The following is a 24,532-nucleotide window of genomic DNA, read 5'->3' on the forward strand; positions in this document are numbered from 1 at the left end:
CCGGCCTCCCTGAGGGGTGGAGGTCTGCCCGAAGCACCGCTGGAAAATGGGGTCAAGCACTGCTGCCCCTTGAAGAGCAGCTGAGCGCACACTGATGTCCCTCACACCGTGGGTTAAAGGGAGCTGGAGGGTGTGCAGGGCAGAGAGCAGACACTGCACCGTGCTGGCTGCCAGAGGGGTCTCTGACCTCCGAACTAATTCAGCGCCATGGAGCCAGGCTAACAGAGAGCCTCTGGCTTATTACAGGCACAGGTGTGTTTGGATTTTGGAAAGTAATTAAATGCACAGGAAGGGGATGAAAAAAAGAAAAATGCTACATAAGGTCTTAAAATGCTTATGGTTAATTTTCAGTCCTTGTGAGGTGAGAGGTGGCGCAGCAGCTCGGGGTCGGGAGGCACTAGCGCAGCACAGGCGGGTGGCTCCTGAGGGCCGCGTGTCACGGAGCTCTGCGGCAGGGCTGTGCCCGCCCGAGTCCCCGCACAGCTCCTGTGCCTCCACCTCCTGCGACCTGCTCTTTCTTGAGGGGATGAAATGCCAATGAAATTTTCTCAGAGATGGAAAATACTACGTATCTTTCTTTTTGGAGGTTGTTAAATCAACTTATTTATTATGTACTGGGCATTAGAGTACTTATGTTTCGTCACATCATGTAATACACCTGCAGCACTATTTTCACTGCAACAATTAGTACAGGCTCAAATGCTCACTTTCAAAAAAAAAAAATCACAGCATAGTAAGGAGGGGACAGTCATGATTGGGCAGATCTGGTCAATGTGGTGCAGCAGTTGAAAACTTAATCCCCATGATTTAAACTGTCGTGCTCTTCTGTCACTATGATCTCAGAAGAGTAGGAGAAAAAGAGCATCAGGCTGTGACTGAGATCATGCTATGCAGCACTTTAACTCAGAACCACTTTGCTTTAAACTAATGTACCAGTTCATGCTCCCCAGCACTTGAAGCATTCACAAAATGGGAACAAACCTGTCCTCAAACTTTTCCAAAGGCCAGCAATGCCATTGTAACCTTGTATATTGTCACAGATGCAAATATTCTGTGCTCAGGAGAGAATAGTTATTTTAATTTAGAAATTCATAAAAGTCAACTTTCTCATTTATGTTGCAATACTAAGCAGAATAGTCAAGGAAGCAAAACACACCTTGCTTAAAACCAACACGGAGATGTAAAGAAACAATAATCAGAAAAAGTGAATTGGTTTTTTTTTCTGCTTATAACTTTCAGCCACAGGATTTGATTTCTTTGGCTTAATGATTTGCAAATGTGGCTCTTACACAGGAGACTGGAAACAGCATGTATTTGGACAGTTGTACCCGTTCTGACAATATGAATTGTTAAATGCTTTCACAAGATATTCCCTGAGCCCACTGTCTGCCAGTGAGCGCTCCATGATTTCCCATTCTGCTGTGAAAGTAATCTTTTCCCTGCCTCACGCTGTGTAAACAGGTGTCACGAAATAAAAAGGCATATGGCGTCAGTGTGGCAGCAGCATCCCCTGAGAGGGACGCCCTGTGGCTGATGGCACATGTACCATCCCTCAGCCTGTCCCTCCAAATGCCCTGCGAGAGAGAGCGTGGACAGCTGAGCTTTCCCTCAGAGGGAGCCTGAGGACAGGGATGGAAAATATAAAGGTCTTTTTTGAGGTGCCTCCACTAGGAGATACTGATAACCTCTGAGAAACATGTTTGTGATTTAAGAGTGGCTGAATAACATGGGATGACTTAAATTCTTCCATTTTCTTCTTGGATGTGGAAAGGAGAGAAGGGGCTGGGACAATAGGATTCACTGAACGAGGGAAAGGGCATTTAATGCTGAACAGAAGCAGTGAAGTGAGGTTTCCCTTTTCTCCTTTCCTAAATTAATGCTTTTACTGTTGGATTATGCAGTGAAACTCCCTTCTGCTCATTTCTTCCCTGCTCTGCTCAAATTAGAGTCCCTTTTCTGCAGTGGGTCACACTTAGATTTCATTCCTCATCAGGCTAAAGGGAGAATGCTTCAGCTTTACAGTGGGTCTAGTCTTGTGGTTTGGCAAAATGCTTTAAGAGATGCAAGTTTTATTTCTGTGAGAGTGAAATGACAAAGCCCGCACTTGCCAAGTGCTTTAAGGGGGTAGAATGCAGTGCAGGCTGAGTATCCGAGATTAACCCTTTGGAATCTGCTGCACTCAGGATCCCAAATGTACAGAGTCTGAAGCAGAGCTGTGCCTGTGGGTTCTGACTTCTAGAGAGTAACAGGGATGCAGACACATTCTCTTGCTTGGTGTGTCTTCCACAACTTCTTGCTCAGCATGTGGGACTCCTTAATTGCCTGGAAGACACTCAGGTGAAGCATCCAACTGGAGCAATCCTGATCACCCTGCAGGAGCCATGCAGCTATTCTGTGGGTGTAAGAAATGGTGACGATCTCTCATCTCTGTCTCGGTCTGAAATAAATTACAGTTCAAATGGAGCATGGTTATGGAGTCTGGAAAAAAAAAATCCAAAGACAAAACCACACAAGAATTAACTCTTGTTGAGTGGCTTTATGTGTATTTAGAACAGCAATAGTCAACAAAGAATTCTTCTCCTTAAGTAAGCATGGTGATCAGGCCTTGAAATACAATAACGCCCAATTCATACAAAACTGAACAAACATGAGAAGTTTGTCTTCTGATAAGGCAAATTTTAAATATAAATTTTTACACACTGAAAATGCTGAAAGGACTGACAATTCAATTGAGACTAATAGTAATTAAACCAAACATAATTGTAATCTTTGAAACCTGCTCAAAGGGAGAAAGGCTAATGCATCCAACAAATTCACATTCATCAGCTTAATGTTTTGCATGAATAGTCCATTAGTAAGCCACAGGAAACATAGTTTTAGTCATGTTGTTTTCCCATGGCAGTTTTTGTCATTGTGCTTGAAATGGTATGAGTTAAAAATCATCCACATGGCACTCCCTGGGCTGGCGCCTCTCCTGGCAGAGGCAGCTGGAGCTCCATCGACTCCCAGGCTTCCACAAGTGAGCAATAAAGGCTTGCATATAGAAGCTCACTGAAAGTATCTAATACTTCTGGAAAAACACTGATAGCTGCTCCAATAGCTTATCCTGGTAACTGAGATTTTGCAGTTAGTATTGCTTTATTAATTAATCTCAGAATGATGGATTGGAGACTGGGTTCTTGCCTGCTTTATAGGAGTGAGGCATGTATACACAGCTAATTCCCATCCAAGTTAATTAGTGTGACCTTTAGCATGCTGTAGAATTATAATCTTGTGCAAGGCTCAAAATTTGTTTCCAGATAGCCGTTGCAATATGCTGGCTGTGGGATATTACTCTGCATGTCAGCTGAGATGAAAAACCTCATCCTCTGTAGTTTAGTTTAAGGTCACCTAAGTGAGGTGAGCCAGCAAAGGAGGCTGGAGACAGCACAGCTGAACTTGTTCAGTAGCAGAGTGGGTCAGGGATGTGCAATCCCTACTCTACTGTTACCTTTTGTGTGGCAGGAGTTTTCTCTGATGCAGAATGTTAAGAAGCAACATATGGGAGAGAGAGAGAAAGAAGAAAGCTCTTACATCACATGAACACTATTATTTCAGAGGGATCGAATATCTGTGCTCTGCAGTCCCCTCACCATTACATTTTAATAACTGCTGGAAGATCATGGGTTTACAATACTAAGAAATACCTCTTTTGATACCTCAAACGCGTGACACTCATCACATTCCATCAGAAAATTTGTTTTTTCCAAGGAAACACCAGCAGACTCCTGCAGTGTGTTTTGAAACCTCATCAAAGTGAAGCTACCCCTCTGAGCTCAATGGCAGGGATGATCATATGTGGAACTTCCACAAAATTCTGTCTGTGTGAGAACACATCACATATGTTTGCTATTATTTTTAATGACAGTCTTTCAGCTGCTTCTAATAGTAGTAAAAAAATCCACCCAGCTACTGTTTAAAGCACTTCCTAGTCTGTATCCTAAAATCTCCCTTCTTTCAGTTTTGAGGCAATGCTCTTCTCCAGCCAGCTTCTGGGACCGAAAACAATTCTTGTCCATTCAGGCATATTCTAACCTTAAATTAATATACAGAGTAAGCAATTATTCAGAAAAGGAAAGCATAGTGAATGCAGATTGGCAAGAAAGAGTAAATTTTCTTTACAATGAGTTTTTGCTTGTTAATGTTATTAATGTTTGTTTGTTTGAAGCCTTTCCTACTAAGTGGTATGGAGTGGAGCCAGACATAGTGCAGCAGGTACAGGTCACTCTGGGCTGTGAACTTCTGTTTTCATGTCCTCAGTTTCACTTTGTCCTTACACATTGCAGAAGAATGTTGGTTCTTTTCCACAGTTCCAAGACTTCATCAAACCAAGGTGTCATTCTACAGCCAGCACCCTGAAGTTAGAATATCTGCGTAAAATTTTAGGGCTATACGATGAATTGAGCTGTGTCATCATTTGGCAGCTTTAGCTTATTTAGCAACTAAAATCCTTTTTTAGCAACTAAACCCTTTTCAATTTTGTTTTTGCTCCTTTGTGCTAATTTATTTTTATCCTCTGTGAAGTATTTTTATATCTCCTGACCTTTAAAGAAAAAAATATCTCTGCTGTTCTGCAGAGCTAGGACGGTAGAACCCCGTGGTGGGGTCATGATGCTGAGTGCTGGAAGGTGTGTTTGTGCCCAGAAACCAGAGGCTAATGAATGCACTTTGCCTTCCTGCACTTACCTGGTGATTGTATCACAGTAACACATGATACAGTCGGTAAAAGAAAAAAACCACAGTGTCCTGTTCCTTCTGTCATCTGCATTTTTATGCTGATGTCATTGAGCAGAAATAGCCACTTGTGACTTGAACTGAAGGACAAGTCATGCTGTAGATCATGTAGCTGCTTCTCACTGCTGAGCATGTTAGTGTGGCTCCTGTCTCTCATTTTAATCTTTTCAATCTATCTCATATCATAGAAATTGTTCTTTAGCTTTCTTTCTCACTGCTGAGCTGGCATTTGGATGTTGTGCTCATCTTTCATCTCTTCAATGCAGAGGGAAAGGTGCTCTCTGACCACAGCTGTTGGCTGCTCCCAATGAATCTCAGGTGAGATTAAAGCACCAACACATGGTGGGTAGATGATACGTCATAATGCATGGAGAGGACAAAACCAACATATTCATTAATTATTCTGGATTTGTTTGGTTTCTGGATAATTCTTATGGTCCTGATGTCATGACAAAATATCTAGATGTTGGCAGGACATGAAGCACCCGTTGGAGTTCTTGGATGTTCAGCATATCCAGCATGTGAGTTAATTACAACAGATTTAAAAATACAGAAAGTTGGTGGAAAACATTTTTTTCACCATTGAAACAGAATAACAACACTGGAAATACCTCCCGAAGTATTTCACAGGGAGCTTTGCTATATACAGAACAGTAACATATTTGAAACAATAAAAGCAAGAGAGTACAGTAACAAGAAAAGTAACCAGTTTTAAATTGAAGCATATTTATAGTAAAATACCTCATTCCTCTGTAACAGCCACCTAGTGTTGCAGTAACTCTTAGATACTGTACAAAACCTGATGCTGCTATTATTTTCTTGGAAGTGATACATTTTACTTCTATTAAAGAGAAGTTCTTCAAGATATGAGATCAACTTGTGTTCAAGGTGAAAGTGATCCTAGGATCTTACCTGATTTGTGAATGTAGCTGGTCTAAATCCTGGCAGAGCCTGCACACTGTCTCCTGTCTCTCATTTTAGTCTTTTTAATCCTATTTCATATCATAGGAATTGTTCTTTAGCCTACTCAGAATGTCTCTTTCTTTCCATGGATTGAAGAGTTTTCTAATGGTGTGAAATGGAAGAATTAGCAGGTCAATCAAGAAAAAAAAATGCTTCAGTCAATAAGATAGGTGCACTAAAGAGATAAAAGAAATTCCTTTGGAGTGATAGCCTTTGGAGTGATAGTGACACCATGTATGTAATTCAATATGATTTTAAACAAAATGCAGACTTCCTGTGTATGTATATATTACAAATAATTTTTAAAAATCACAGCAATTGCCAAAATTACTTGTTCAAACTAACAAAAATAGGTGCCAAAATGTTGATGGCTCTTTTGATAGTTTTAACAGCTGTGTGGTTCTGCACACTCTATAATCAATAGTAAGAGCTCCTGACCTTTTTATCACTTTACCTAAGAAAGATCTGTAAGCATTTTTTCCCCTTTAAACAGCTGTGGTATATTGTCTAAAATTTTACTGTGTTATCCCAGAAACGTCAGGGTAACAAGCCCTTTAGGAATGCGTTCATCATGTCACACAATGCATTAGTTAATTATCCCATCTTAGCACTACAGCAGACCTTCAAATTAATAGCTGTTTCAAACTATAGGCAAGCAGTAGGTGCCTGACTTAATTAACTCTGCCTGTGATGTGATTTGTATCTTGGTGTTCCTTGTGCTAAAAATGTGCACTGTTTTTCCTATGGCATATGTCTGTATTTCTCCAAAGGGCTGGGACACTGCAACTTGAGGAGCAAGATAATTGTTATTTGATGATTTAGTTATCATTATGGTCTGCAGATCAGAAGATCTTCAAACATCAAGGCACAGCTAATGGAGTAAAGCCAAATTGACTGCACTATTATTTTGATGAACTCCTATAAGTAATATATAAATAAATAGAGAAACAAATTATTCAAAGAAATAGTAGAACAGATTTGCTGTATGGTCTAAATAGAAACCGACTATATGATGGGTGATCTGAAGACCCACTGCACTCAACAAAGAAATTTCTTTTTTTTTTTTTTTTATTTTAAGGGTAAATTCTGAAGACCCACTGCACTCAACAAAGAAATTTCTTATTTTTTTTTAATTTTAAGGGTAAATTCTGAACCCAAGCACTGTTTCCTCCATGCAGCACCATGACCATGCATGATTCCTCTCAGCTACCCTGGGTACGAAATTCAGCCATCCCGTTACTGAAATGGTTATGTGTCTTTTTTGTCTAATTGTGGTGAAGTATTCACTTCACAAAACTTCTGGGGACACCATGAGTGCAGCTGAGCACTGGCAGAACATGGTCTTCTTCTCAGGAGTCCTTCTGACAGAGAGATTTTGTCTTCACTGGGGGGATCACGTAAAATAATGACAGTGTTCCCTTGTGAAGGTACGAAATGATCTTGAAGAGTGCCAAAGAAACCCTGTCTGGATACAGGTGGCACCCTCCATCTGTCACCTCTGTCCTGCTGCACAGGAGGTATCACAGCCTAGCAACATATACTTGGATTTTTTACAAATTAAAAAAAAGAGATTTTTTTTTTCAAAATATGTAATTGTGACCCATCCTTTTTCATCATGGTGAAAAGGCTTCTATATTTTAAGACATAAAATGCAATATGAAAACTGCACACAAAACTAGTATTTAACTCTGCTACAAGAATGTGTGGTAAACTCCACATCAGAAACAGAATATATTATATTATAAATAATAAATATGAAACAGTTAGCCTATAGTTAATGCTTAGAATCACCCCATGTTTGAATATGTGATGAATATTAATTATTTTTGTTCATTTTTTATGGGCTTTCTCCTCAGATGTTATATTTGAAGAGAAGCAGTACACTCCTCTTACCGTTGCTAACTGTACCTTTCTATTTTGAGTTGAGTCCTTACGGTTTTTGCAAAGTACCAAATGTTCCTATTTCCTGTAAGAAGGGTTTCCAAATGAGCCTTTGGCAATATTTCTGAACAAAGTGGGACCACTGTAGGAATAAACTGGCTTTGCCTCTCAAATCTCCATGGGGCTTATGAGGCAAAATGACTTTAGCAGGGAAAGTAGGTTAAAGCAAGGACAGGCAGTCTGCTCAATCGACTGAGCTGAAAAGAAGCATAAATACCCACCTGATCCAGTATATTTAAGACTCAGTAGTCCTAAAAAAGACCACAGGTCAAGAAGCACCAAGTGACACAAACTTACAAAAGGTGTTCCCTAACTGTTACTTGGATGATTTAGCTTTAAACTGGGTTTATTCTGTAGGAGCAAATTAAAACATCTCATTTGATGTTAATATTTGAAAATAATGTGTTTTTTTAGATATGAATGCTTTCTTTGTGTGTGTGTGTTCCTGCCAGTATATTTTAGTAAGGATTAGAGGGTTTGTGATTTTGTTGTGGTTTTATTCAAGCATTGGACCATAAGTAAGTTGCTTGTATGAGAATTATTATGAAAGATAGTGTTTTGTTAATTATTTTTCTCTAGGAATTAATTTTTTTTTCTCTACCTAATCCAATAGCTTTTGTTGTTTTCCACTGTGTGAGTTCTTATCAAGAATATGGACTTTTCACCCACCTCCTACCTATAGCTTTAATGAACTGTTACTTCTGGAAATCCTTTTGTACATTCCCTAATATATTGTTACACTGCTTCTCAGCTGCAGTTATGAATTACCTTGATTTATTTTGATACTGTGATTAATTTTGACACTGAGGAGTTTTCATAGTCCCAAAATTTACCAACAGTAGTTCTGTCACTTATGTGCAATTCTCAATAGCATCACTGTGTATCATTGTGGGAAATTAATTTCTGAGAAGTATCTTAATCTTTTTAGCTTTTTCCCCCTTCTTTTTATAATGAAACAGTGCCCCCAAGAGCTCGCCCCCAGAGCTTTTTTTTTTTTTTTTTTTTTTTTTTTTTTTTTTCAGGAAGGGACAGTTTAAGAAAATTAAGTCAACCATTCATCAATATATTAATCTCTGAACATAAAAATTCTCCCCAGCATTGCAACCAAAGGTGTTGGTTTGAAGAATGGTTGAAAGAGTGTTTGTTTTTGTTTTCTTGTTTTATGCCCAATAATAGAAAGTTAACCAAATGACTGAATTCCTCTAATGGTTCCAGTTTGGAGAGCTGTGCTATCTTTGCTGCCACTCTGAAGAAAGGGAGGAGGCTGCAGAGATCAACTTCTCAGCAAAGGTCTTTATGGCAGGGCTGCTTTTGTCCTTTGCCAGTTGACATCAGGACAGCTGGCAGTGGTCTGGGAGGCAGCAGGAAGCACTGTTTGTTTGTTTGTGTGTGGATAAACAGAGAAGAAAGGTAGCGTGAAGTGAACAGGGACAAAGAGAGAGTAAACAAGGAACAGATTTAGTTACAGCAGTCATAAAAATACAAACACCGGGCCTATTAGGTATTTTGCTAAAATACATGAAATATATGCAAAAATAATCATGAATAGCCTCTAAAACTGAGAGAGGCAGGTTTTTATGATAACCTGAAGTGATAAATTTTTTTAAACATTTTTTAAGGGTCAAGAGTCATCACTACTTTTTCTGACCCTGAAAAACACCTACTACAAACAGAATTTTGGGTAGTTTGTTGTCTTTCTCTCCAACTCATTGCATGGGTTTGCCAGAAGTTGAAACTCATAAATTAAACAAAACCCCCACCTATGAGCATATATTTGCTTTAAATAACTTTCAGTAACCTGTCAGAGGAACGCCTCAGGACTTCATGTGCAACAGAAGTTTAAATAGTAGGCATGGTGTCCCCAAAAAAGCCTGCTAATACCTCACTTTAGCAGAGTAATTTTATTTTCTCTGGTGTATTTCTAGAGACCCTTTTCAGCCAGGTCCTAGGCCCCTGAGAGATTTAGGGGTGGAAGTCAGCACTTTGAACTCTCCAATATGCAGAGCTTTTCAGACTGGTAAGTAAGTGTGAGAGCCTTGTGTTGTGATGAGATCTGTGCCAGAGCAGGAATGCAGTAACAAGAGAATGTTCGGATCAAGCAGGCAGCTGCTCAGGTGAGATGTGGTTATTTCTGAGTTGCACAGATTTGCCTGAATGAAGATGAGTGTGAGAAAAAGGAAGTGCTATAAAACACACACAGAAGAAATAAATCATAGCATTCCTAGGTACTCCCAAGTTCCAAAGAATAAAAGTGTTTTCTTGGTTGTGGGAGAGCAGCAGAATGAAGCTTAATGCTGTGACATGAGGCTTTGTTCTCTCCATAGGAGATGTCCAGATCCTACAGCTTGCCACAGCTTCATTACATATTCACTAAATATTTTTACATGGAAATTATAAACTCCTTTTGGGTCACAGAGTGTGCCCATGCTTTAGCTCACTGAGTTTAAAAATGTAATTATTCCTCCTTATATTAGAATTACAACTAATTAGGAACTAATTATTAATAATAAAAGAAATGTGCTGTAATTTATCTGTCACATGTATCCATACACTAATATTTTAAAGGCTATACTGGCCTCTCAATTAAATGTAGATAAAGATCTACTCAATAGTCATTTTATGGATCTTCATAGCTTTGACAGAATGTGTCTAGTTTTTCCAGTCAGCATCACAGCATGTATTTTAGGGCTGGGAGAATAAACCATCCTCTGGGAAAATTAAATAAATAGTTTTTAGGTGCCTTGTGATAGTGGCAGACACTTTGGGGTGCGTCCCTTGTGTTTTGTGATTAATATCAACACAGGGAAGTTGTGGTACAGCTAATCAGCATGGCCTTTCACTAGGCATTCAGGGCATTATTTGCAATGCAGTGGATTTATTTTGTTCTGATTAATAATCTGACAAATTTCTGAGCTTTAGGAAATATTTCACTGTCTAACATTCATAAATGTAGAAATAACTCGAGGCATTTATTTTCTAGCATTCAAAATCCAACATCTGCCTTAAATCTGGAAGTTTGCTCTTTTTAGCTTTGAGCCAGACAAATATGAACCTTCAATAAGTTCAATAATATGAGTGAGTATGAAATTTCTCTGTACAGAAAATAATTCTGCTCTTGAAATTTCTTGCTTTCACCAGTTTTAGTCAACCTTCCCCAACGGAGTTGGCAATACCAAAGCACAATCCCACACAAGTCACTGCTGGTTCAGCAATGATCTGCAAGTGTGTATGTAAAGTTGCTCCTGCTTGAAACTCCAGGATTCCAGCTTTGTATTTGTTAATTACTTGGGTTTGGGGCAAAGGGGAAGAGGTCTCCTTTTTTTTAGGAATATTTGTAACTAATTTCCCTATAATTTCCCTATCTAGAGAAGTAATTCCTACTTAAAATTAGAACTAATTTCAATTGCAAAAATAGGCAATAATTTTTCCCTTCCTTGATTTGATTTCTATGTGGCAGCACACTCACCAAAGACAAATGGATGGTTTTATAAGTGGGGTGGAGTGAATTTTTCAAAAGTGGGAGAAGGCGACCTCTGCTCAGAAGCCTCCCTGCCCATTAGCAGGTGGATGTGGTTTAAAGATTCACTGTGGTGCAAAGAAAGAATCAAATTAGGTGTTGTCTGAAGCTGTCATTACCGTGTGTTTCTCTGTACAGTTCCAGCTTGAAGCATGTCGTTCCTTTCATAGCAGCCCCTCAGATTACTGTATCTCATCCCTTTCACATCAAAGTGCTGTCAGCACTTTCATAGTATAAAAAGAACGCAGAGATAATTTTACAATACATTCTCTTCAAACAGATTTGACTTGTGCAGTTGCAACATTTTCTTTTTATTCTGGGATTTGCAAAGAAAGATGCACTAAAATGAGTAGCATCTAAAAGCTGAACAAAAACAGTGAACTAAATACCTGTTTAAAATTGGACCAAAGCACGTCTGCAGGGATGGTGAGGATTTTAGGAAGTCAATTTTTCTCAAGTGCCATCTGATTTATACTTCAGTCAGCTTGTAAGAACCTCTGGGAGGGTGGAAAATGTCCATTCTTGAAAAGCATGAATCATCTCTTTTTATTTACTAGCTAAAAAAAGTCTTCAATAAAATATACAGTAATGTCAGATCCCACTCTCCACCTCAAAGGCTCAGTCTCAGCTAGGAGCCAGCAGCTGGGCTCACTATATTGACCTTACTGCTCTATGAGAAAGTAAAATAATAAAATAATGAATACAGGAAGACAGTGAGTGAAGGCAGCAGAAAGACAGAACTTCATAGAACTGGCTTTAGCTTTGTGGGTCTTTTTTTAATTCCATCTGCCAAGAATTTTTTTTTTCTTAGTGATTATACAGCTATGCATATATAAGTGTAAATGTTTCCCATTGTACTTTCTTGCCATTTTTGTCATTTGCCAGCATCTGTAGAAGAGGTTGTCATAGAAGTGAGTAATGGAAGGATGGAAATAGAAATGAGAAAAGCACTGTGTCCTTGGCTCTTCATGAATGCAAAGGGACAAATACTTTGTAATAATGTTCTGTCTTACAGAGAGGTCACAAACTGATCTTGGTTACTTCGGTGTAAATCGGGAGAAATTCGGCTGAGCTCAATAAACTTTCTCAGGCCTGAAATCAATTATTGCTCTGGTGTGAGCGAGATGGAGCCCCGCTCCTCGGCCCAGTTCTGGCACTGAGATGCGGATGGGAGCGGCGGGGAAGAGGGAGCAGTGCCCGGCACGGCAGCGCTGGTGCGGGACGGGCGCGGAACAAAGGCGGGGCGGGCCCGCGGAGCGACACGGCCGGCGGGCAGCGGGGACAGCTCCGAGCGAGGGGGTAGTTGTTATGCAGCCAGGCAAGAATAGAAACAAAACGCAGCTTAAATACTCCGCCCCAAGCCAGCCCCCGCGATTATGCTTCCAGTGACCGCAGTGGTGTCCGTGTTTCCATTTCGGTCCCTGGCATCTGCGGGCACTGGCACTGAAGCAAAGCCCAGTGGGATGCCTGGAAGGCAGCGCTGTGCCAGGTTAGTGATGGGCTACATCACTTTAGACAAAATGATGCTTCCTGACACCTTCCCTGTGAGAGCCATCCTGTAGGAACAGGCTGCAAACACACACACACACACCACAACGTCCCTTTCCATCTCCTTCCTGCGTCTTACCTCCTACACCAACAACCAAGCAATTAAGAACATGTACTTATACATTGTATCAGTTTAAAAATTACACTTCCCACCTGATGTGTGCCATTATATTTTTTTTTTTCCCAGATAATTTAACCCAAAGTGGCACATATCTCCTATCAGTGGCTAGTCTCAGTTGTTCTCACAGAGGAGGGGGATGTTTTGGGGGTAGGGATCTGCACTCTTGAAACCCCTTCCCCAGGCAGCCTGTTCTCCAGCTTCATTTGTGTTAATAAAAGGCAGAGGGAATTAAGAGTTTTGTTTCTTTTGCCACGCCAGTATTTTCCCATATAGTGACTAGAGGTCTATATAAGAAAAAAAATAACACTGCAACAGACTTTTAAAATCCTGTGCCATATTTACCCACTAGTGATTTTTTTCTCTCTGGTAGCACATGTAAATAAATGTGAAGAAAATAAATACTGAATAGGCAGCTAATTCTGGAAGCAAAGCATGACATCAAATTTAACAAGGACATTAATTCTCTGTTTCTTTTTGTTCAGTTTTATTATAATTATTTAGTGCTGTTTACCTTTATCCATTTGTTATGCTCAAATTGACAAGTCTGGGAAAAATAGTAAAAAAATACATAAAAACCTTGATAAACCCCTTGATCTATGACAAGCAGAGAATAAAGCCTTATTTGAAAGGGATAAATAGTAAGGAATTGCTTGATTTTTCTGAAGTTTGCTTTTTAAAATATATTCAGGAATAGAAAATATTAGCTGAATTTTGCAGTACGTTTGAACTGGCTGAGCTCAGTCTTTCAAAATGGGAGAATTCCATCGGAGACAGCAGATTTGGCACTTTATTTTGAAAGATATCTCTGAAAGGGAAACTCTCTTGCTCCCCACTTTACTCCCTACTGCAAAGTCCATATGACTTTACAAGCTGTTGCTGTACCTATATATAAATACTCTGCTACTAAACCTGAGGGTGGTCATTTTCTTCATCCACAGTGCTTTTAGACAACCTGGAACATATATCTCTGCTTTGAGCACTGAGTAAAAATATCCATTGTAAATGCAGAAGAGAAAATTTCCAACTCTTTTATTACCTCTTCATTAAGCTCTTGTAGGAAAAAGATTTAATATGGAAAAAAGATACCAAATTAAAGCCAGTGTTTCAGACAAATCCTATAGTGAGGAGAGTTATGTATCTTTACTGAACACAGGCCTCAGAGCTGACAAGAATCAGAATAGTAATGATTGCCTCTGATCCATCCCAGAGTCTATGAAACATCCAAGGGGTCCCTGGGAAAAGGCTGAGGAGGGCAGGGATTTGCCACTCTCCTTGGCTAAAGCCCCAGACATAAGATGATGACAGAGCCTCTCAGAGCTGAAAGGTGAATGAGGCTCATAGGTCAAAACCTAGGAATCTTCTTCACATCAGTATTACAGAAGGAAATTACATGAATTAGTTAAAGGAGCATTCTGAGGGCACTGAAGAGAGACAGAGTGTGTTATATTTTTGGTTACGGGGTGCACATGGCTGCGTCATGGCCATGCCTGCAGTAGATGTTGTCATGCTGGGGCCATATGCTTTAAGTTTCTCAGGAATTAATAAAGTCATAAAGACTCTGCTTCCCCCAGCCTCCCCCATAGGTCAGCCAAATTATGGGGTGTGCTGCTCTGGTGTGCTCTCACAGGCGATACTTTGAACATCTAAATTCATCTCCTTCACACAGGGAACACATAATAATTCTGCTGACAAGTATCAAGGCAGACTCTGCACAGCAGCTTTGATGTGCAGATATCCTGGCTGAGCCTGGTGAGCTGGCAGGGCTGTGTAGGAGGCAGACAAGTGGAATTCCAGTTTTATATATAGGCATACACGAAGGAGTTTTGAGGTATTGTGTTCTAGCGAACTCCTGTCTGCAGAGCTTTAATCCATCAATTACCTTCAGATTTATAGTATTTTCTTTTGCCAGCCACAAATCTGAGATGCCCTGATACATGTCAGCTAGAACAATATTTCCATTTATTGATATAATTCAATACATGGAGTGCATTGATCATACACAGAATTAAGTGATAGGCTGACTTTTATTTGTCTGAGGGGGATTGTAGGGGTCAGAAGTAAGGACAGAATTTAGAACCTTATCCCTCCTGGGCTGCTGAGTCTCCTCAGATTCTGTAGACTTCAGTGAGGAACAGGGGACAGAAGTTCCTTATGGAATGGTGTCTTTGGGAAGTGTTGACTTGTGACAGCCAGCAAAGCTAAGCTGGCAGTGGGGACAGCTTCTGTATTCACTGGACATCTGATATTACTGAAATGACTTTACTCAGAGTATTATACTGTGCTGGTATGTTGCAATAGAAGGTCATTGCTGTCAAATTCTGTACCTCTGCTTACTGAAATGAAAACCATAGTAAAATACATATGTTAAAATTAATTTCCTCTCTTCCCATGGTGATTTCTCTTAAAAATACTATAATAATAAAAAAAAGTAATAATTACTTAATGTAAAAACAAACAAACCCCATGACCTGGTTCCCTTGAAATGTTAAGTAATTCTGACTAGAACAGGAGCTATCTGCTAAGAACAGTGGATTGTCGTGGTGAAGCTGGAGGGTATCTGTTTTATAGAAATGAAGCTAATTAATTAAGAAAAACCCAACACTGATATGATAAGTTCACTTTACTTAAATTAGTTGCCACAAGAAATCACTAAAAAAAGAGGCTTTTATATATTTTTTTTAAATTGGACTATTCTCATGGTGTTAAAAGTGTGCATATATGAAAGAAATGAATTGTAGAATCTTTAATGTTGAGTGTCTTTTGATGACTTAGCTTTGGTATAGCCTCTGCTTTTAAATGAGAGCACTCAGTTTGTAATGCTGGTTTAAATCCACTGTATGGCTACTGAGCTTCAGCAGGTTTAGCACTTCTCCACTCTAGACACAGCATTTGTATGTTTTTTTCCTCCCCAAAGAAGTAAATTATTTATGCAGCATCAACCTTTTTTAACCTAGCTTCTGACAGGCTGGGATTTTTCCAATCTCAGTTGAAACTGTCTAAATAATTTATCAAGTATTCTTTCAGTGTACAATGAATTGTGAAACCTAAGAAATGTTAAATGAGATTCTCTGCCCTTACAGTATGAGTGGGTTACTGAGGTTAAGCTAGTATTTTCTTTGAACTTTTCTCAGTCCCTGCTTTCTCCCATTGTACAGTCTCCTTTTTCTCTCCTACTGTCTATTAATTTTCATGACATTTTCTATTTATCAGACTTTTCCTTTGTGTTTCTGTTTCTCTTGCTATCTCTTCCCTTGCTGATGTCTTTCTTTACCTCTTCTTATTATTACAGTAAGACAGCTTTCCTTTAAGATGGTACTCCAGAGAGAGGAACCATCAATTTCTAGTCCCAAGAAATTATGGATCTTTCAGTCCAGCCTCAAATTTAACTGAACCTTCTTCCATCCCCATTAAGAAAATGGTGACAAATCACAGAAACACAGTCACAGAATGGTTTGGTTTGGAAGGGACCTTTACAAGTCCTGTAGTCCAATCTCTGTGGGCAAGGACATCTTCAAGCAGATCAGGTTAGAGCCTTGTTCAACCTGGCCTCGAATGTTTCCAGGGATGGGATATCTGCCACCTCTCTGGACAGCCTGTTCCAGTGTTCCGTCACCCTCATCATAAAAAATTTCTTCCTTATGCCCTGTCTAAATCTAATTTCTTCAGTCTAAATTCATTACCCCATGTCCATTGCTACAGGCCCTGCTACTAAAAAGTCCATTCCCAGTCTTAAAAATCTTGAGGTCTTTGGTAAAGAAGAAAGATGTTTGCACAGAACTTGGATCTGCAAACAACATGGAAACTTGAAAAAACATCAGTATCTCACACACACAAGCTCCAATCCATTTCTATCTGGTCAAAGCTTCCTCTAAGATTGCCTTTTTTTATAGCACTTTGATAATTATGTCTCAAAGAACCATTTAAGTTTGTAAAAACACAAAAAAAACCCCTCCATCAAGACTTTGATCCATTCTGAATTTTCCAGCAGGTATTTTAATCCTTTTAAAGTTTAGTCAGTGGTCCAGGTGGCTTCCAATTTTTTTTTTTCATCATGAAAAAAATTAATAAAGGAGCACCCCATAGAGATTTTTATTTAGACTCAGCAATTCAGTACTGTGTCCTTATGAATTAATGATATCATGAACTCTGCTTCAAGACATCTGAAGTAGCATCACAGTTGAAAACAGCAGAAATCTGGACTGGCTGCTGAATTTCTGTAATTCTGCTGTATTGTAACTGTTTAAACTGAATGTTATTCCTTTAAGGAAGCTATGTATTTTTAAGGTTTAAAGCAAAGCTGACTTTGGAGAAGCTGACCTGCCTGAGTCCCTGTGTCAGAGAAGAAATAGTGTCCAGGTATGATTTTGCAGGAGATGCTCACCAAATTATTTTTCTGAAGGTTTCCTCATGCAAAACTATATTCTTTCTGTAAATATTAAAAATAAATTTGTTACATCCCAACTTTTGAGTTATTATTTTAAGAATAAAGCTTTGATTTTAAATTGAGGAGCAACAGTTTTTCCCACTTTATAGCTATTATAATGTAAATAAAAAATACTTTAAAACTGTATGTGTAAAGATTTGTTATGAGATATGCAAGCTTGCCTGTATCTGACATATTGATATATGATAATTTTTCAGAAGTCTACAAGAATTTGATTTTACTCCAATATTCTGGTTCGATTTTTATTTTTTATAACAATGTAAAATTTAATTATGAAGAAAGCTTTGTCACTTCATAGCTAGCTCTGCTGTATTACTTTCCTTTTTTACAAACCAGTCTACTTGGAACTGAAGAAACAGGGAAGGGATGTTCCATAATCCCAACTTCCCACTAGATGACGCTCTAAGTACAAAAACACAAACTTCAGCGTGTTCATAAATTTATGTGTGAACTGCTTAAACACATTACGTGTTCATTAATTTACGGCTCTTATGTGCTTATAAAGATTGATGATGTGGAGGCACACTGGCCTATGAGAAACTGGAAAAACAGTGGTTCTTCTGGTCAAAAGTATGGCTGTAGATATTTTCCCTGGTATGTCTATGGCCATAGCACATGATTTAAATTCAGTGTTGATTGTTTTGGTCACTTGTGCTACAACACACTTGCTAGCAGCATTTTTTCTTACTTGCTTGAAGCTTACTCTAATGTGGTTAAATGCCAAAATTTGCTATACTTCACTCCCATAAGGTTCAGTAATTTGAATAGAGACCTAGGTATTAAAATACACCATGTATTACACAGATACATTATGTAGAAGCATGCACACTCACATATTTACCAACTAGAATAAAGAGATAAAAGCTATTTAATAACTCTGTATTCACCTGACACCTCCCTCACAGACATCTTTACATAAAGTACCATACAGGAATCACTGTCATGTCAATGCCTTCCTTGTAAAGTGTCTTCCATCTGCACAGTTTCTTTATAAAACATGTAAGACAAAGTTATGAAACTCTATTGGAGAACTTGAGCTGCCACTTATGTGTAATTCAATTTCAATGCTGTAATTGTTTATGTTTTGTATCATCTATTCTAAAAAAAAATGACATTTCAATCTTTCTGATTTAAAATGATTGAAATGCTTATCATCAAAACACAATATGTAAAAGAAAAAAAGAAAACCTAGCAAAATTTCAACCAGAAAGGTTGCTATTCTAAGACAACAATGCTGGCATCAAAAACGTTTCATCTATTCTAACATACAATCACCTCTGAGTGCCTTATCGGCAACAGAGTGTGTTGTTCAAGCTGTGCAGAAAAACTTTGGGATTCGAGAGAAGTGGGCACACAACACAATTACAGTGACAATTTGTTTGAAGGTGCCTTGTATTTGCATCAGTGGCAAGCCTGACTGATAAAAATTTCTCCAAATCCTAGAATAGTAAGTTGGGAATTGCACAAAATTAGAAGATGGGCGTTTGCAGCAGGAAATTGGTGTGCAAGATTATTAATTGTTACTTTTATGTTCCTATGTAATGCTAAAGACCTTCATGTGTACATTTCCCTCAGTCTGTGAGTGTTGGTATTTTAGGTACCATGGCAATGACAGCTTTAATGGGAGCAGACTTGGCCACCCTGCTGTGAGAGACTAGTGGATCACATGGTTTTAATCTTTCATGTATTGACTTTCTAACTCTTTAAAATACATTCAGCTGCAGACATAAAAGATACTGAAGCTCTGTTTAATAAACAATTTAACAAGATTCTAAACTTCATTAATAAATGAAAGAATATATTTACTCATATGGAAGCCTGACCTGAATGTCTAAATTTTTCTTTGCGTCTGTATTTACATGTTAAAAATCCCTTAATCTTCTGGTTGAGATAACTTTTATTAGGATTGTTGCTAATGACACGTTGTGAGGATTTACATGGAGAGGTTTTTTTTCTGTGCTTTCCCACCAATGACATGCTATTTTCTATATAAATTTTAATGAAAATTTAAGCTTTAATGAAAAAAAATCTTTGTTGTTTGATGAATCAATACTTAGGGTACTTAAAAAATGAGGTACCAATACTCACCTATATCCTGAAAAGTACCAGGAAGATTAAAAAAAAGAAGTTTGAACCTTTGAGCAAATGTTATGTTTACACCCTGACTCTGCCCAAGTAATAGAGACTTGTGTCAACATATGACTCCCCTGGCTTCAGGCCACAAGGAAAGGGCTCTTACAAATCAAAAGTAATGTTTCTCATTGCAAGAAAAAAATAAAATAAATCATGACCTGTGCTTCCCCATTACTGCAAATAATGAGATTTTTTTAGTTATAATACTTGATTTACATTTTTTTTTATAGTTCTAGGGTGTTTTGGTCCCATATTTTCAACATTTCTGGAACAACCATGAGAGATACTTATTTTTAAAATAAAAAACTTAGTCCACAATTCTAGTCCTCTCAGCTACACTGGCAGACCTCTTCTGTGTGCTCAAGCAATGTCAGCAGAAAAATGCCGCCTGCATTTATGTCAGTCAGGAATGTGGTGCAGCTCCACCAGCCAAAAATTTCCCTCTGTCAGCGTGCCTTGAGTGTGTTCTGGGGCCTCTGGCAGCCAGGCTGCCCTGGCAGTGCTGCAGAGGCAACAAAGGCCAGCCTAGAGCCATGTGCACATGGGGACCTGCCCAGCCAGAGCCACAGGTGACCTTTGAACTGCGGTGATAACAGTGATCAGCAGCTCCGTGTACGTTCAAACCTGCACTCCTACCCCAAGGATAAATCTGCATTTTGTCCTGAGGTTTGTCACAGCTTCCCTGCAATGTCACCGTGCACAGGGGACGCTCTGGCACTGCAGAGCCCGCCTGGTGCCAACCCACACCAAAGTCCAGCTGTTTTCACAGAGTGAATGAGTGGATTTACAGCTGCATGTCTTACAGCTTTTAGTGCTTCTCAGACTTCCCAGCCCAAGCACAAGCTTGATCTCTTTACTTCTATTTCTGTCTTGCGCAGCGTGGGAACAATACCTTTTGTTTCCTGTACCTATCAGGTACCCTGTGTGGAGGTCTCAGAGGCTGTCTCTGTTTGAGGGATGAGAAAGTGCAGCCAAATTACAGCAAAGAGGATGAAAATTAGAGCAAAAGAAAGACATTAGGAGAAGTATGGCCCAAGGGATGCCAAAATCAACATCTCCTACTCTTTTAGAATATATTTTGAGAATTTTGAGGAAAGTTCATTTCAAACTCTGATTGAGGCAAAAACCTGAGATGAAGCCTATACCTCATTGTCTCTCCATTGTTTGAATAGAAAGCATTCTCACACTGATGAAGGATTTTCCCCCCTCATACCAAAAAAAGGACATTGACAAAAGTGTCACCTGTGACACTGAGTGAAGTCCACACAGAGCAGGCTCCCAGGCTCTCTGGGTGGGAAAGAGGGCAAAGAAGGTTCAGCAAAGAGCACGATGTATTTTGGTTTGTCAGTAGCTCTGGGATCTGAGTTTTGCAGAGAACAGAGAGGAGAGAAAGGAGAGCAAATAGGGCATTATTCCAGCTGTAAAAAGATTTACTGAGAGCACCTTCTGAACTATGGGGAGCAATAATTGTCTACATGTCTCCACAGGGCTCTGCTGAGACATGTAGAAAATAGTGTATTTTTAATGATCAAAATAAAATATTTGATGTTGAACTGAGCAGAAAGACATTATTTTAAAGTGACATACAGGTACTATAAAGGACATTCTTTGCAAAAAAAGAAAATATGCAAAGCTGAGATTCTAACTAATTTTTTTAGTCCACTTGCATGAGTCCCCCATCCTTCTAGAGGAGAAGGCAGAGGAAGGGGAAGTGTTTGAAAGTCAAAATACTACTTTGCACATCTCTAATGTTTTCCATTCTAGGATCTCTAGTGCTTTACAAGCTTAATGTGATTAACTTTATGCTCAGTAAGCAGTTCTACCCATAAAAATAGGTAGGTCTTTACAGGATTAGGGCCTCAATTTGTCCTTAAAGCAGTGAGCAGTGAATATCACTGCTTTAACAGACAGAGCTGTATAAATAACAGATACTGTGATTTGCCTAAAGATCTGTCAAAATGAAAATTGTATGGGATTAACCTGAAACAAAACTAAAGAGAACTCAAATTTGCAGCAAGCTTCAAGGAAAAGGAAAGAAGGAAGAAAGAAAAAAGCCCCAAACACAATGAAATATTTCCTTTGATTAAAATACGAAACATTTCTTTCTTAAAGCTCTTAAAATGTCATTCTTTAGAATAAAATGAGAATTATTTAAAATTATCAGTTAGAAATGAAATAGTAATTCTCAGTATGTCAAACTGAAACGTACTTTTCTTTGTACACAGCATGACAATTGTCACATCATAAGAAATGTCTTTTGGTGGGGAATGTTTTTTGGTGTCTGGGTTTGGTGGAGCCTTTGGCACACGGCTGTTGGGGGGAGCTCCCTCAGTTTGGGGGGGATTTCAGGTGCAGCTGCACCTGTTTTGCTGAGTGTCCCAGGGGTGTCCTGCTCAGAGCACAGCCAGTCCCAGGCATGTCCTGCTCAGGGCACAGCCAGTCCCAGGAATTGTCCCTCCTTAGGGCACAGCCAGTCCCAGGCATGTCCTGCTCAGAGCACAGCCAGTCCCAGGCATGTCCTGCTCAGGGCACAGCCAGTCCGAGGCACACACCAATTTTGCAGCACTGAGACCCCCAGATGGGCAGCCAGAGATGCTTGAAAGGGTCTGATTCCCTAATGCCACAGGGATATCTTCTCCTTGTGCCCAGGCTGACCCATCCCATCTCCCTCAGGCATCCCTTTGCCATTTGTCTCCTCTCACATCTCTTGGTACACACTTTGTGCATGCAGATTGAACAGAAAATTACTCTTTTTTTTTTTCTCCTTGTGTTAGTTGGGGAAAGGTCAAATACTCTGAAAAATTTGTTAATAATTGTCTAATAAAAGCCACTTAGAGGATAAGCAATAGCAGAACTCCCTGCACAGGAAAAGGGATGAGGAATCACAGCAAGACTGCAGCTCTCAGAGACTTCAAGAGGGTTTTGATAACCATGAACAGAAACCAGGATTTAGGGTTTCTGAAAAGTTTCCTGAAGTCCACTGCTAGCTCAAGGGAAGAACAAATGACAAAAATATTTCTTCACTGAAGTAATACAAACAAAAAAAAGTAAAATAATTAAAAAAACTATTTAAAATTTAATGTGAAATTATGTATCCAAGCAAATGTTAAGACTTAGACTTCATATAATTTTCTGCTAAACAAAATCCTGTTAAATTAATAAGGACCCAACTCATAAATGAGTCGAAGAATGTTGCTTTTCAAATTATATGCAGTATCACCAGAACATTATTTTACTTTTACTTTATCTCCACCACTTTATTAACAACCCACACAATGTGCTACTAATACCTTCTATATTTATTTTTGTAGCAGCACAGATGATAGGTTCTGTTTACTTTTGTAGGTGTAAGTATTTTCAGGACTGCAGAAAAGCTTTTGGCCAAGTGACTCTGTGCTGCAGTTCTGCAGGAGCAGAGAGAACATGTGCTTCTTTTCCAAATAAGTCACACGCAGTAATGAGATCAATTTTGAGTTGAAAAGAACAGCCTATTTTGTTATTACAAAATCCATGAATAGACACAGCAAGTGAGGATGAACTCAACTAATTTCAGAAAACTGAAGGTCCCCAGCACAGGTTTTTGAGAACATTTGCAAACAGATGCCTCTGGAAATTTTCAAACCTACCTACAGGTCATGTTGTATCCATCGATTCCTTTGGAAACAGGAGCTTGATTGTCAGTGCAGTTTTGAAAATCTCATTAGACTTCCACTGCAGATTTGGAGTCCTAATAGGTCACTTGGAGTGACAAGAAACAAGCTTCCCATTCACTAAGTTAGTCAGTGTAAATGCAATACTAATATATATTTTAATAAACGATGCTACTGATGCTTAAGGAAAAAGGGGTTACTAACAGCATATTTTCCAAATCTCAGTTTGTACATTTTGTGTGCTGTAATTGTACATTCAGCTTGATACAAATTAAAAAAACAGCTTGTCTACTAAATATGAAGACATAGTGAACTAATGTAATTTAAGGTTTCTACAACAGAATTTGAATAAATATATGTTTAATTTTCTGCTTAAATAAACATGTATGAACAGTATGCAGTAAGAAATCTCCACCTAGAGTAAAGGCCATGTGCAGTTGCAATTCTGAATGATTATGCACACAATTAAGGGCAAACATTTTTAGAATAACAAGGGAAAGTGCGAATGCAAACTAAGATTAAATGCAGTTATTCAAATCAAGATTCCATGATTCAGATCTGTAATTTATATCACTGTGATTTACATGTCAATCCATTGTGCTTAGTATTTTCCTCTAATGTAATTAAGCTCTCAAATTGGAGACCATATAGTTGTACTGTGCTGCAAAGACATCTTTCTAATCTCTGTGATTCCATTTTACCCATCTGTTAAGGGAGAATAAAAACTTTTGTCTTTTATGGGTGAAGGTACCATGCAAATGCAAATGATATTATACAAAATGGTAATTGAAATGGTAAAGGAGCAAAGGGTTTTAATAAAATGACAATTCAAGACACATGTAAGTGTCCCTGTGTGAATGTTGATTGAAATGAGGAAAGTTAAGAGTGAATTTTAAGTGCCCATAGAAAAATGCATTGAATGTTAAGAGTAAATTAAGAAGTGCACAGGCCAAGGGACAGAGCTGTCTCAGAAATGGATAAAGAAAGAACTGAAATATTCCTTTGAGGATTTGGGACAAAGGATCACTCAGTCCTTGATAACAGAGCAAAGCAGGTTGGGGAATAGGCTGTGGGGAACACAGGCACAGTGACACTTCAAAAGACAGACGAACTTGAAAAAGTTGAAAATGCAGTTAGCGACAGATTTGGATCTGAAGAGAGAAGAAAGCAATAGTGAACACAGCTGGATATGATCTTTGATGTTGAATTACACAAGGTTTAAGAAGAATTAGGGCCTTTAGAAGATACTGTCATTGGAAATTCTAAGAGGTAACTCCAGGGCAGAGCAAAGGCCAGGTTCTCCTCTCTGCTCCAGGCCACAGCTGCTGCTGGCAGGTTGCTGTGGCAGAGGCCTGGCCAGGTGAGCCTGGCACACAGCACCACGCAGATGCTCTTGGCTCCTGAGGCACCAGCTCCGAGGGGTCCAGTGAAGGGAACCATGA

The sequence above is a fragment of the Pyrgilauda ruficollis genome, unplaced genomic scaffold (genome assembly GCF_017590135.1).
Source record: "Pyrgilauda ruficollis isolate IOZ18807 unplaced genomic scaffold, ASM1759013v1 scaffold3, whole genome shotgun sequence".
Taxonomy (NCBI): Eukaryota; Metazoa; Chordata; class Aves; order Passeriformes; family Passeridae; genus Pyrgilauda; species Pyrgilauda ruficollis.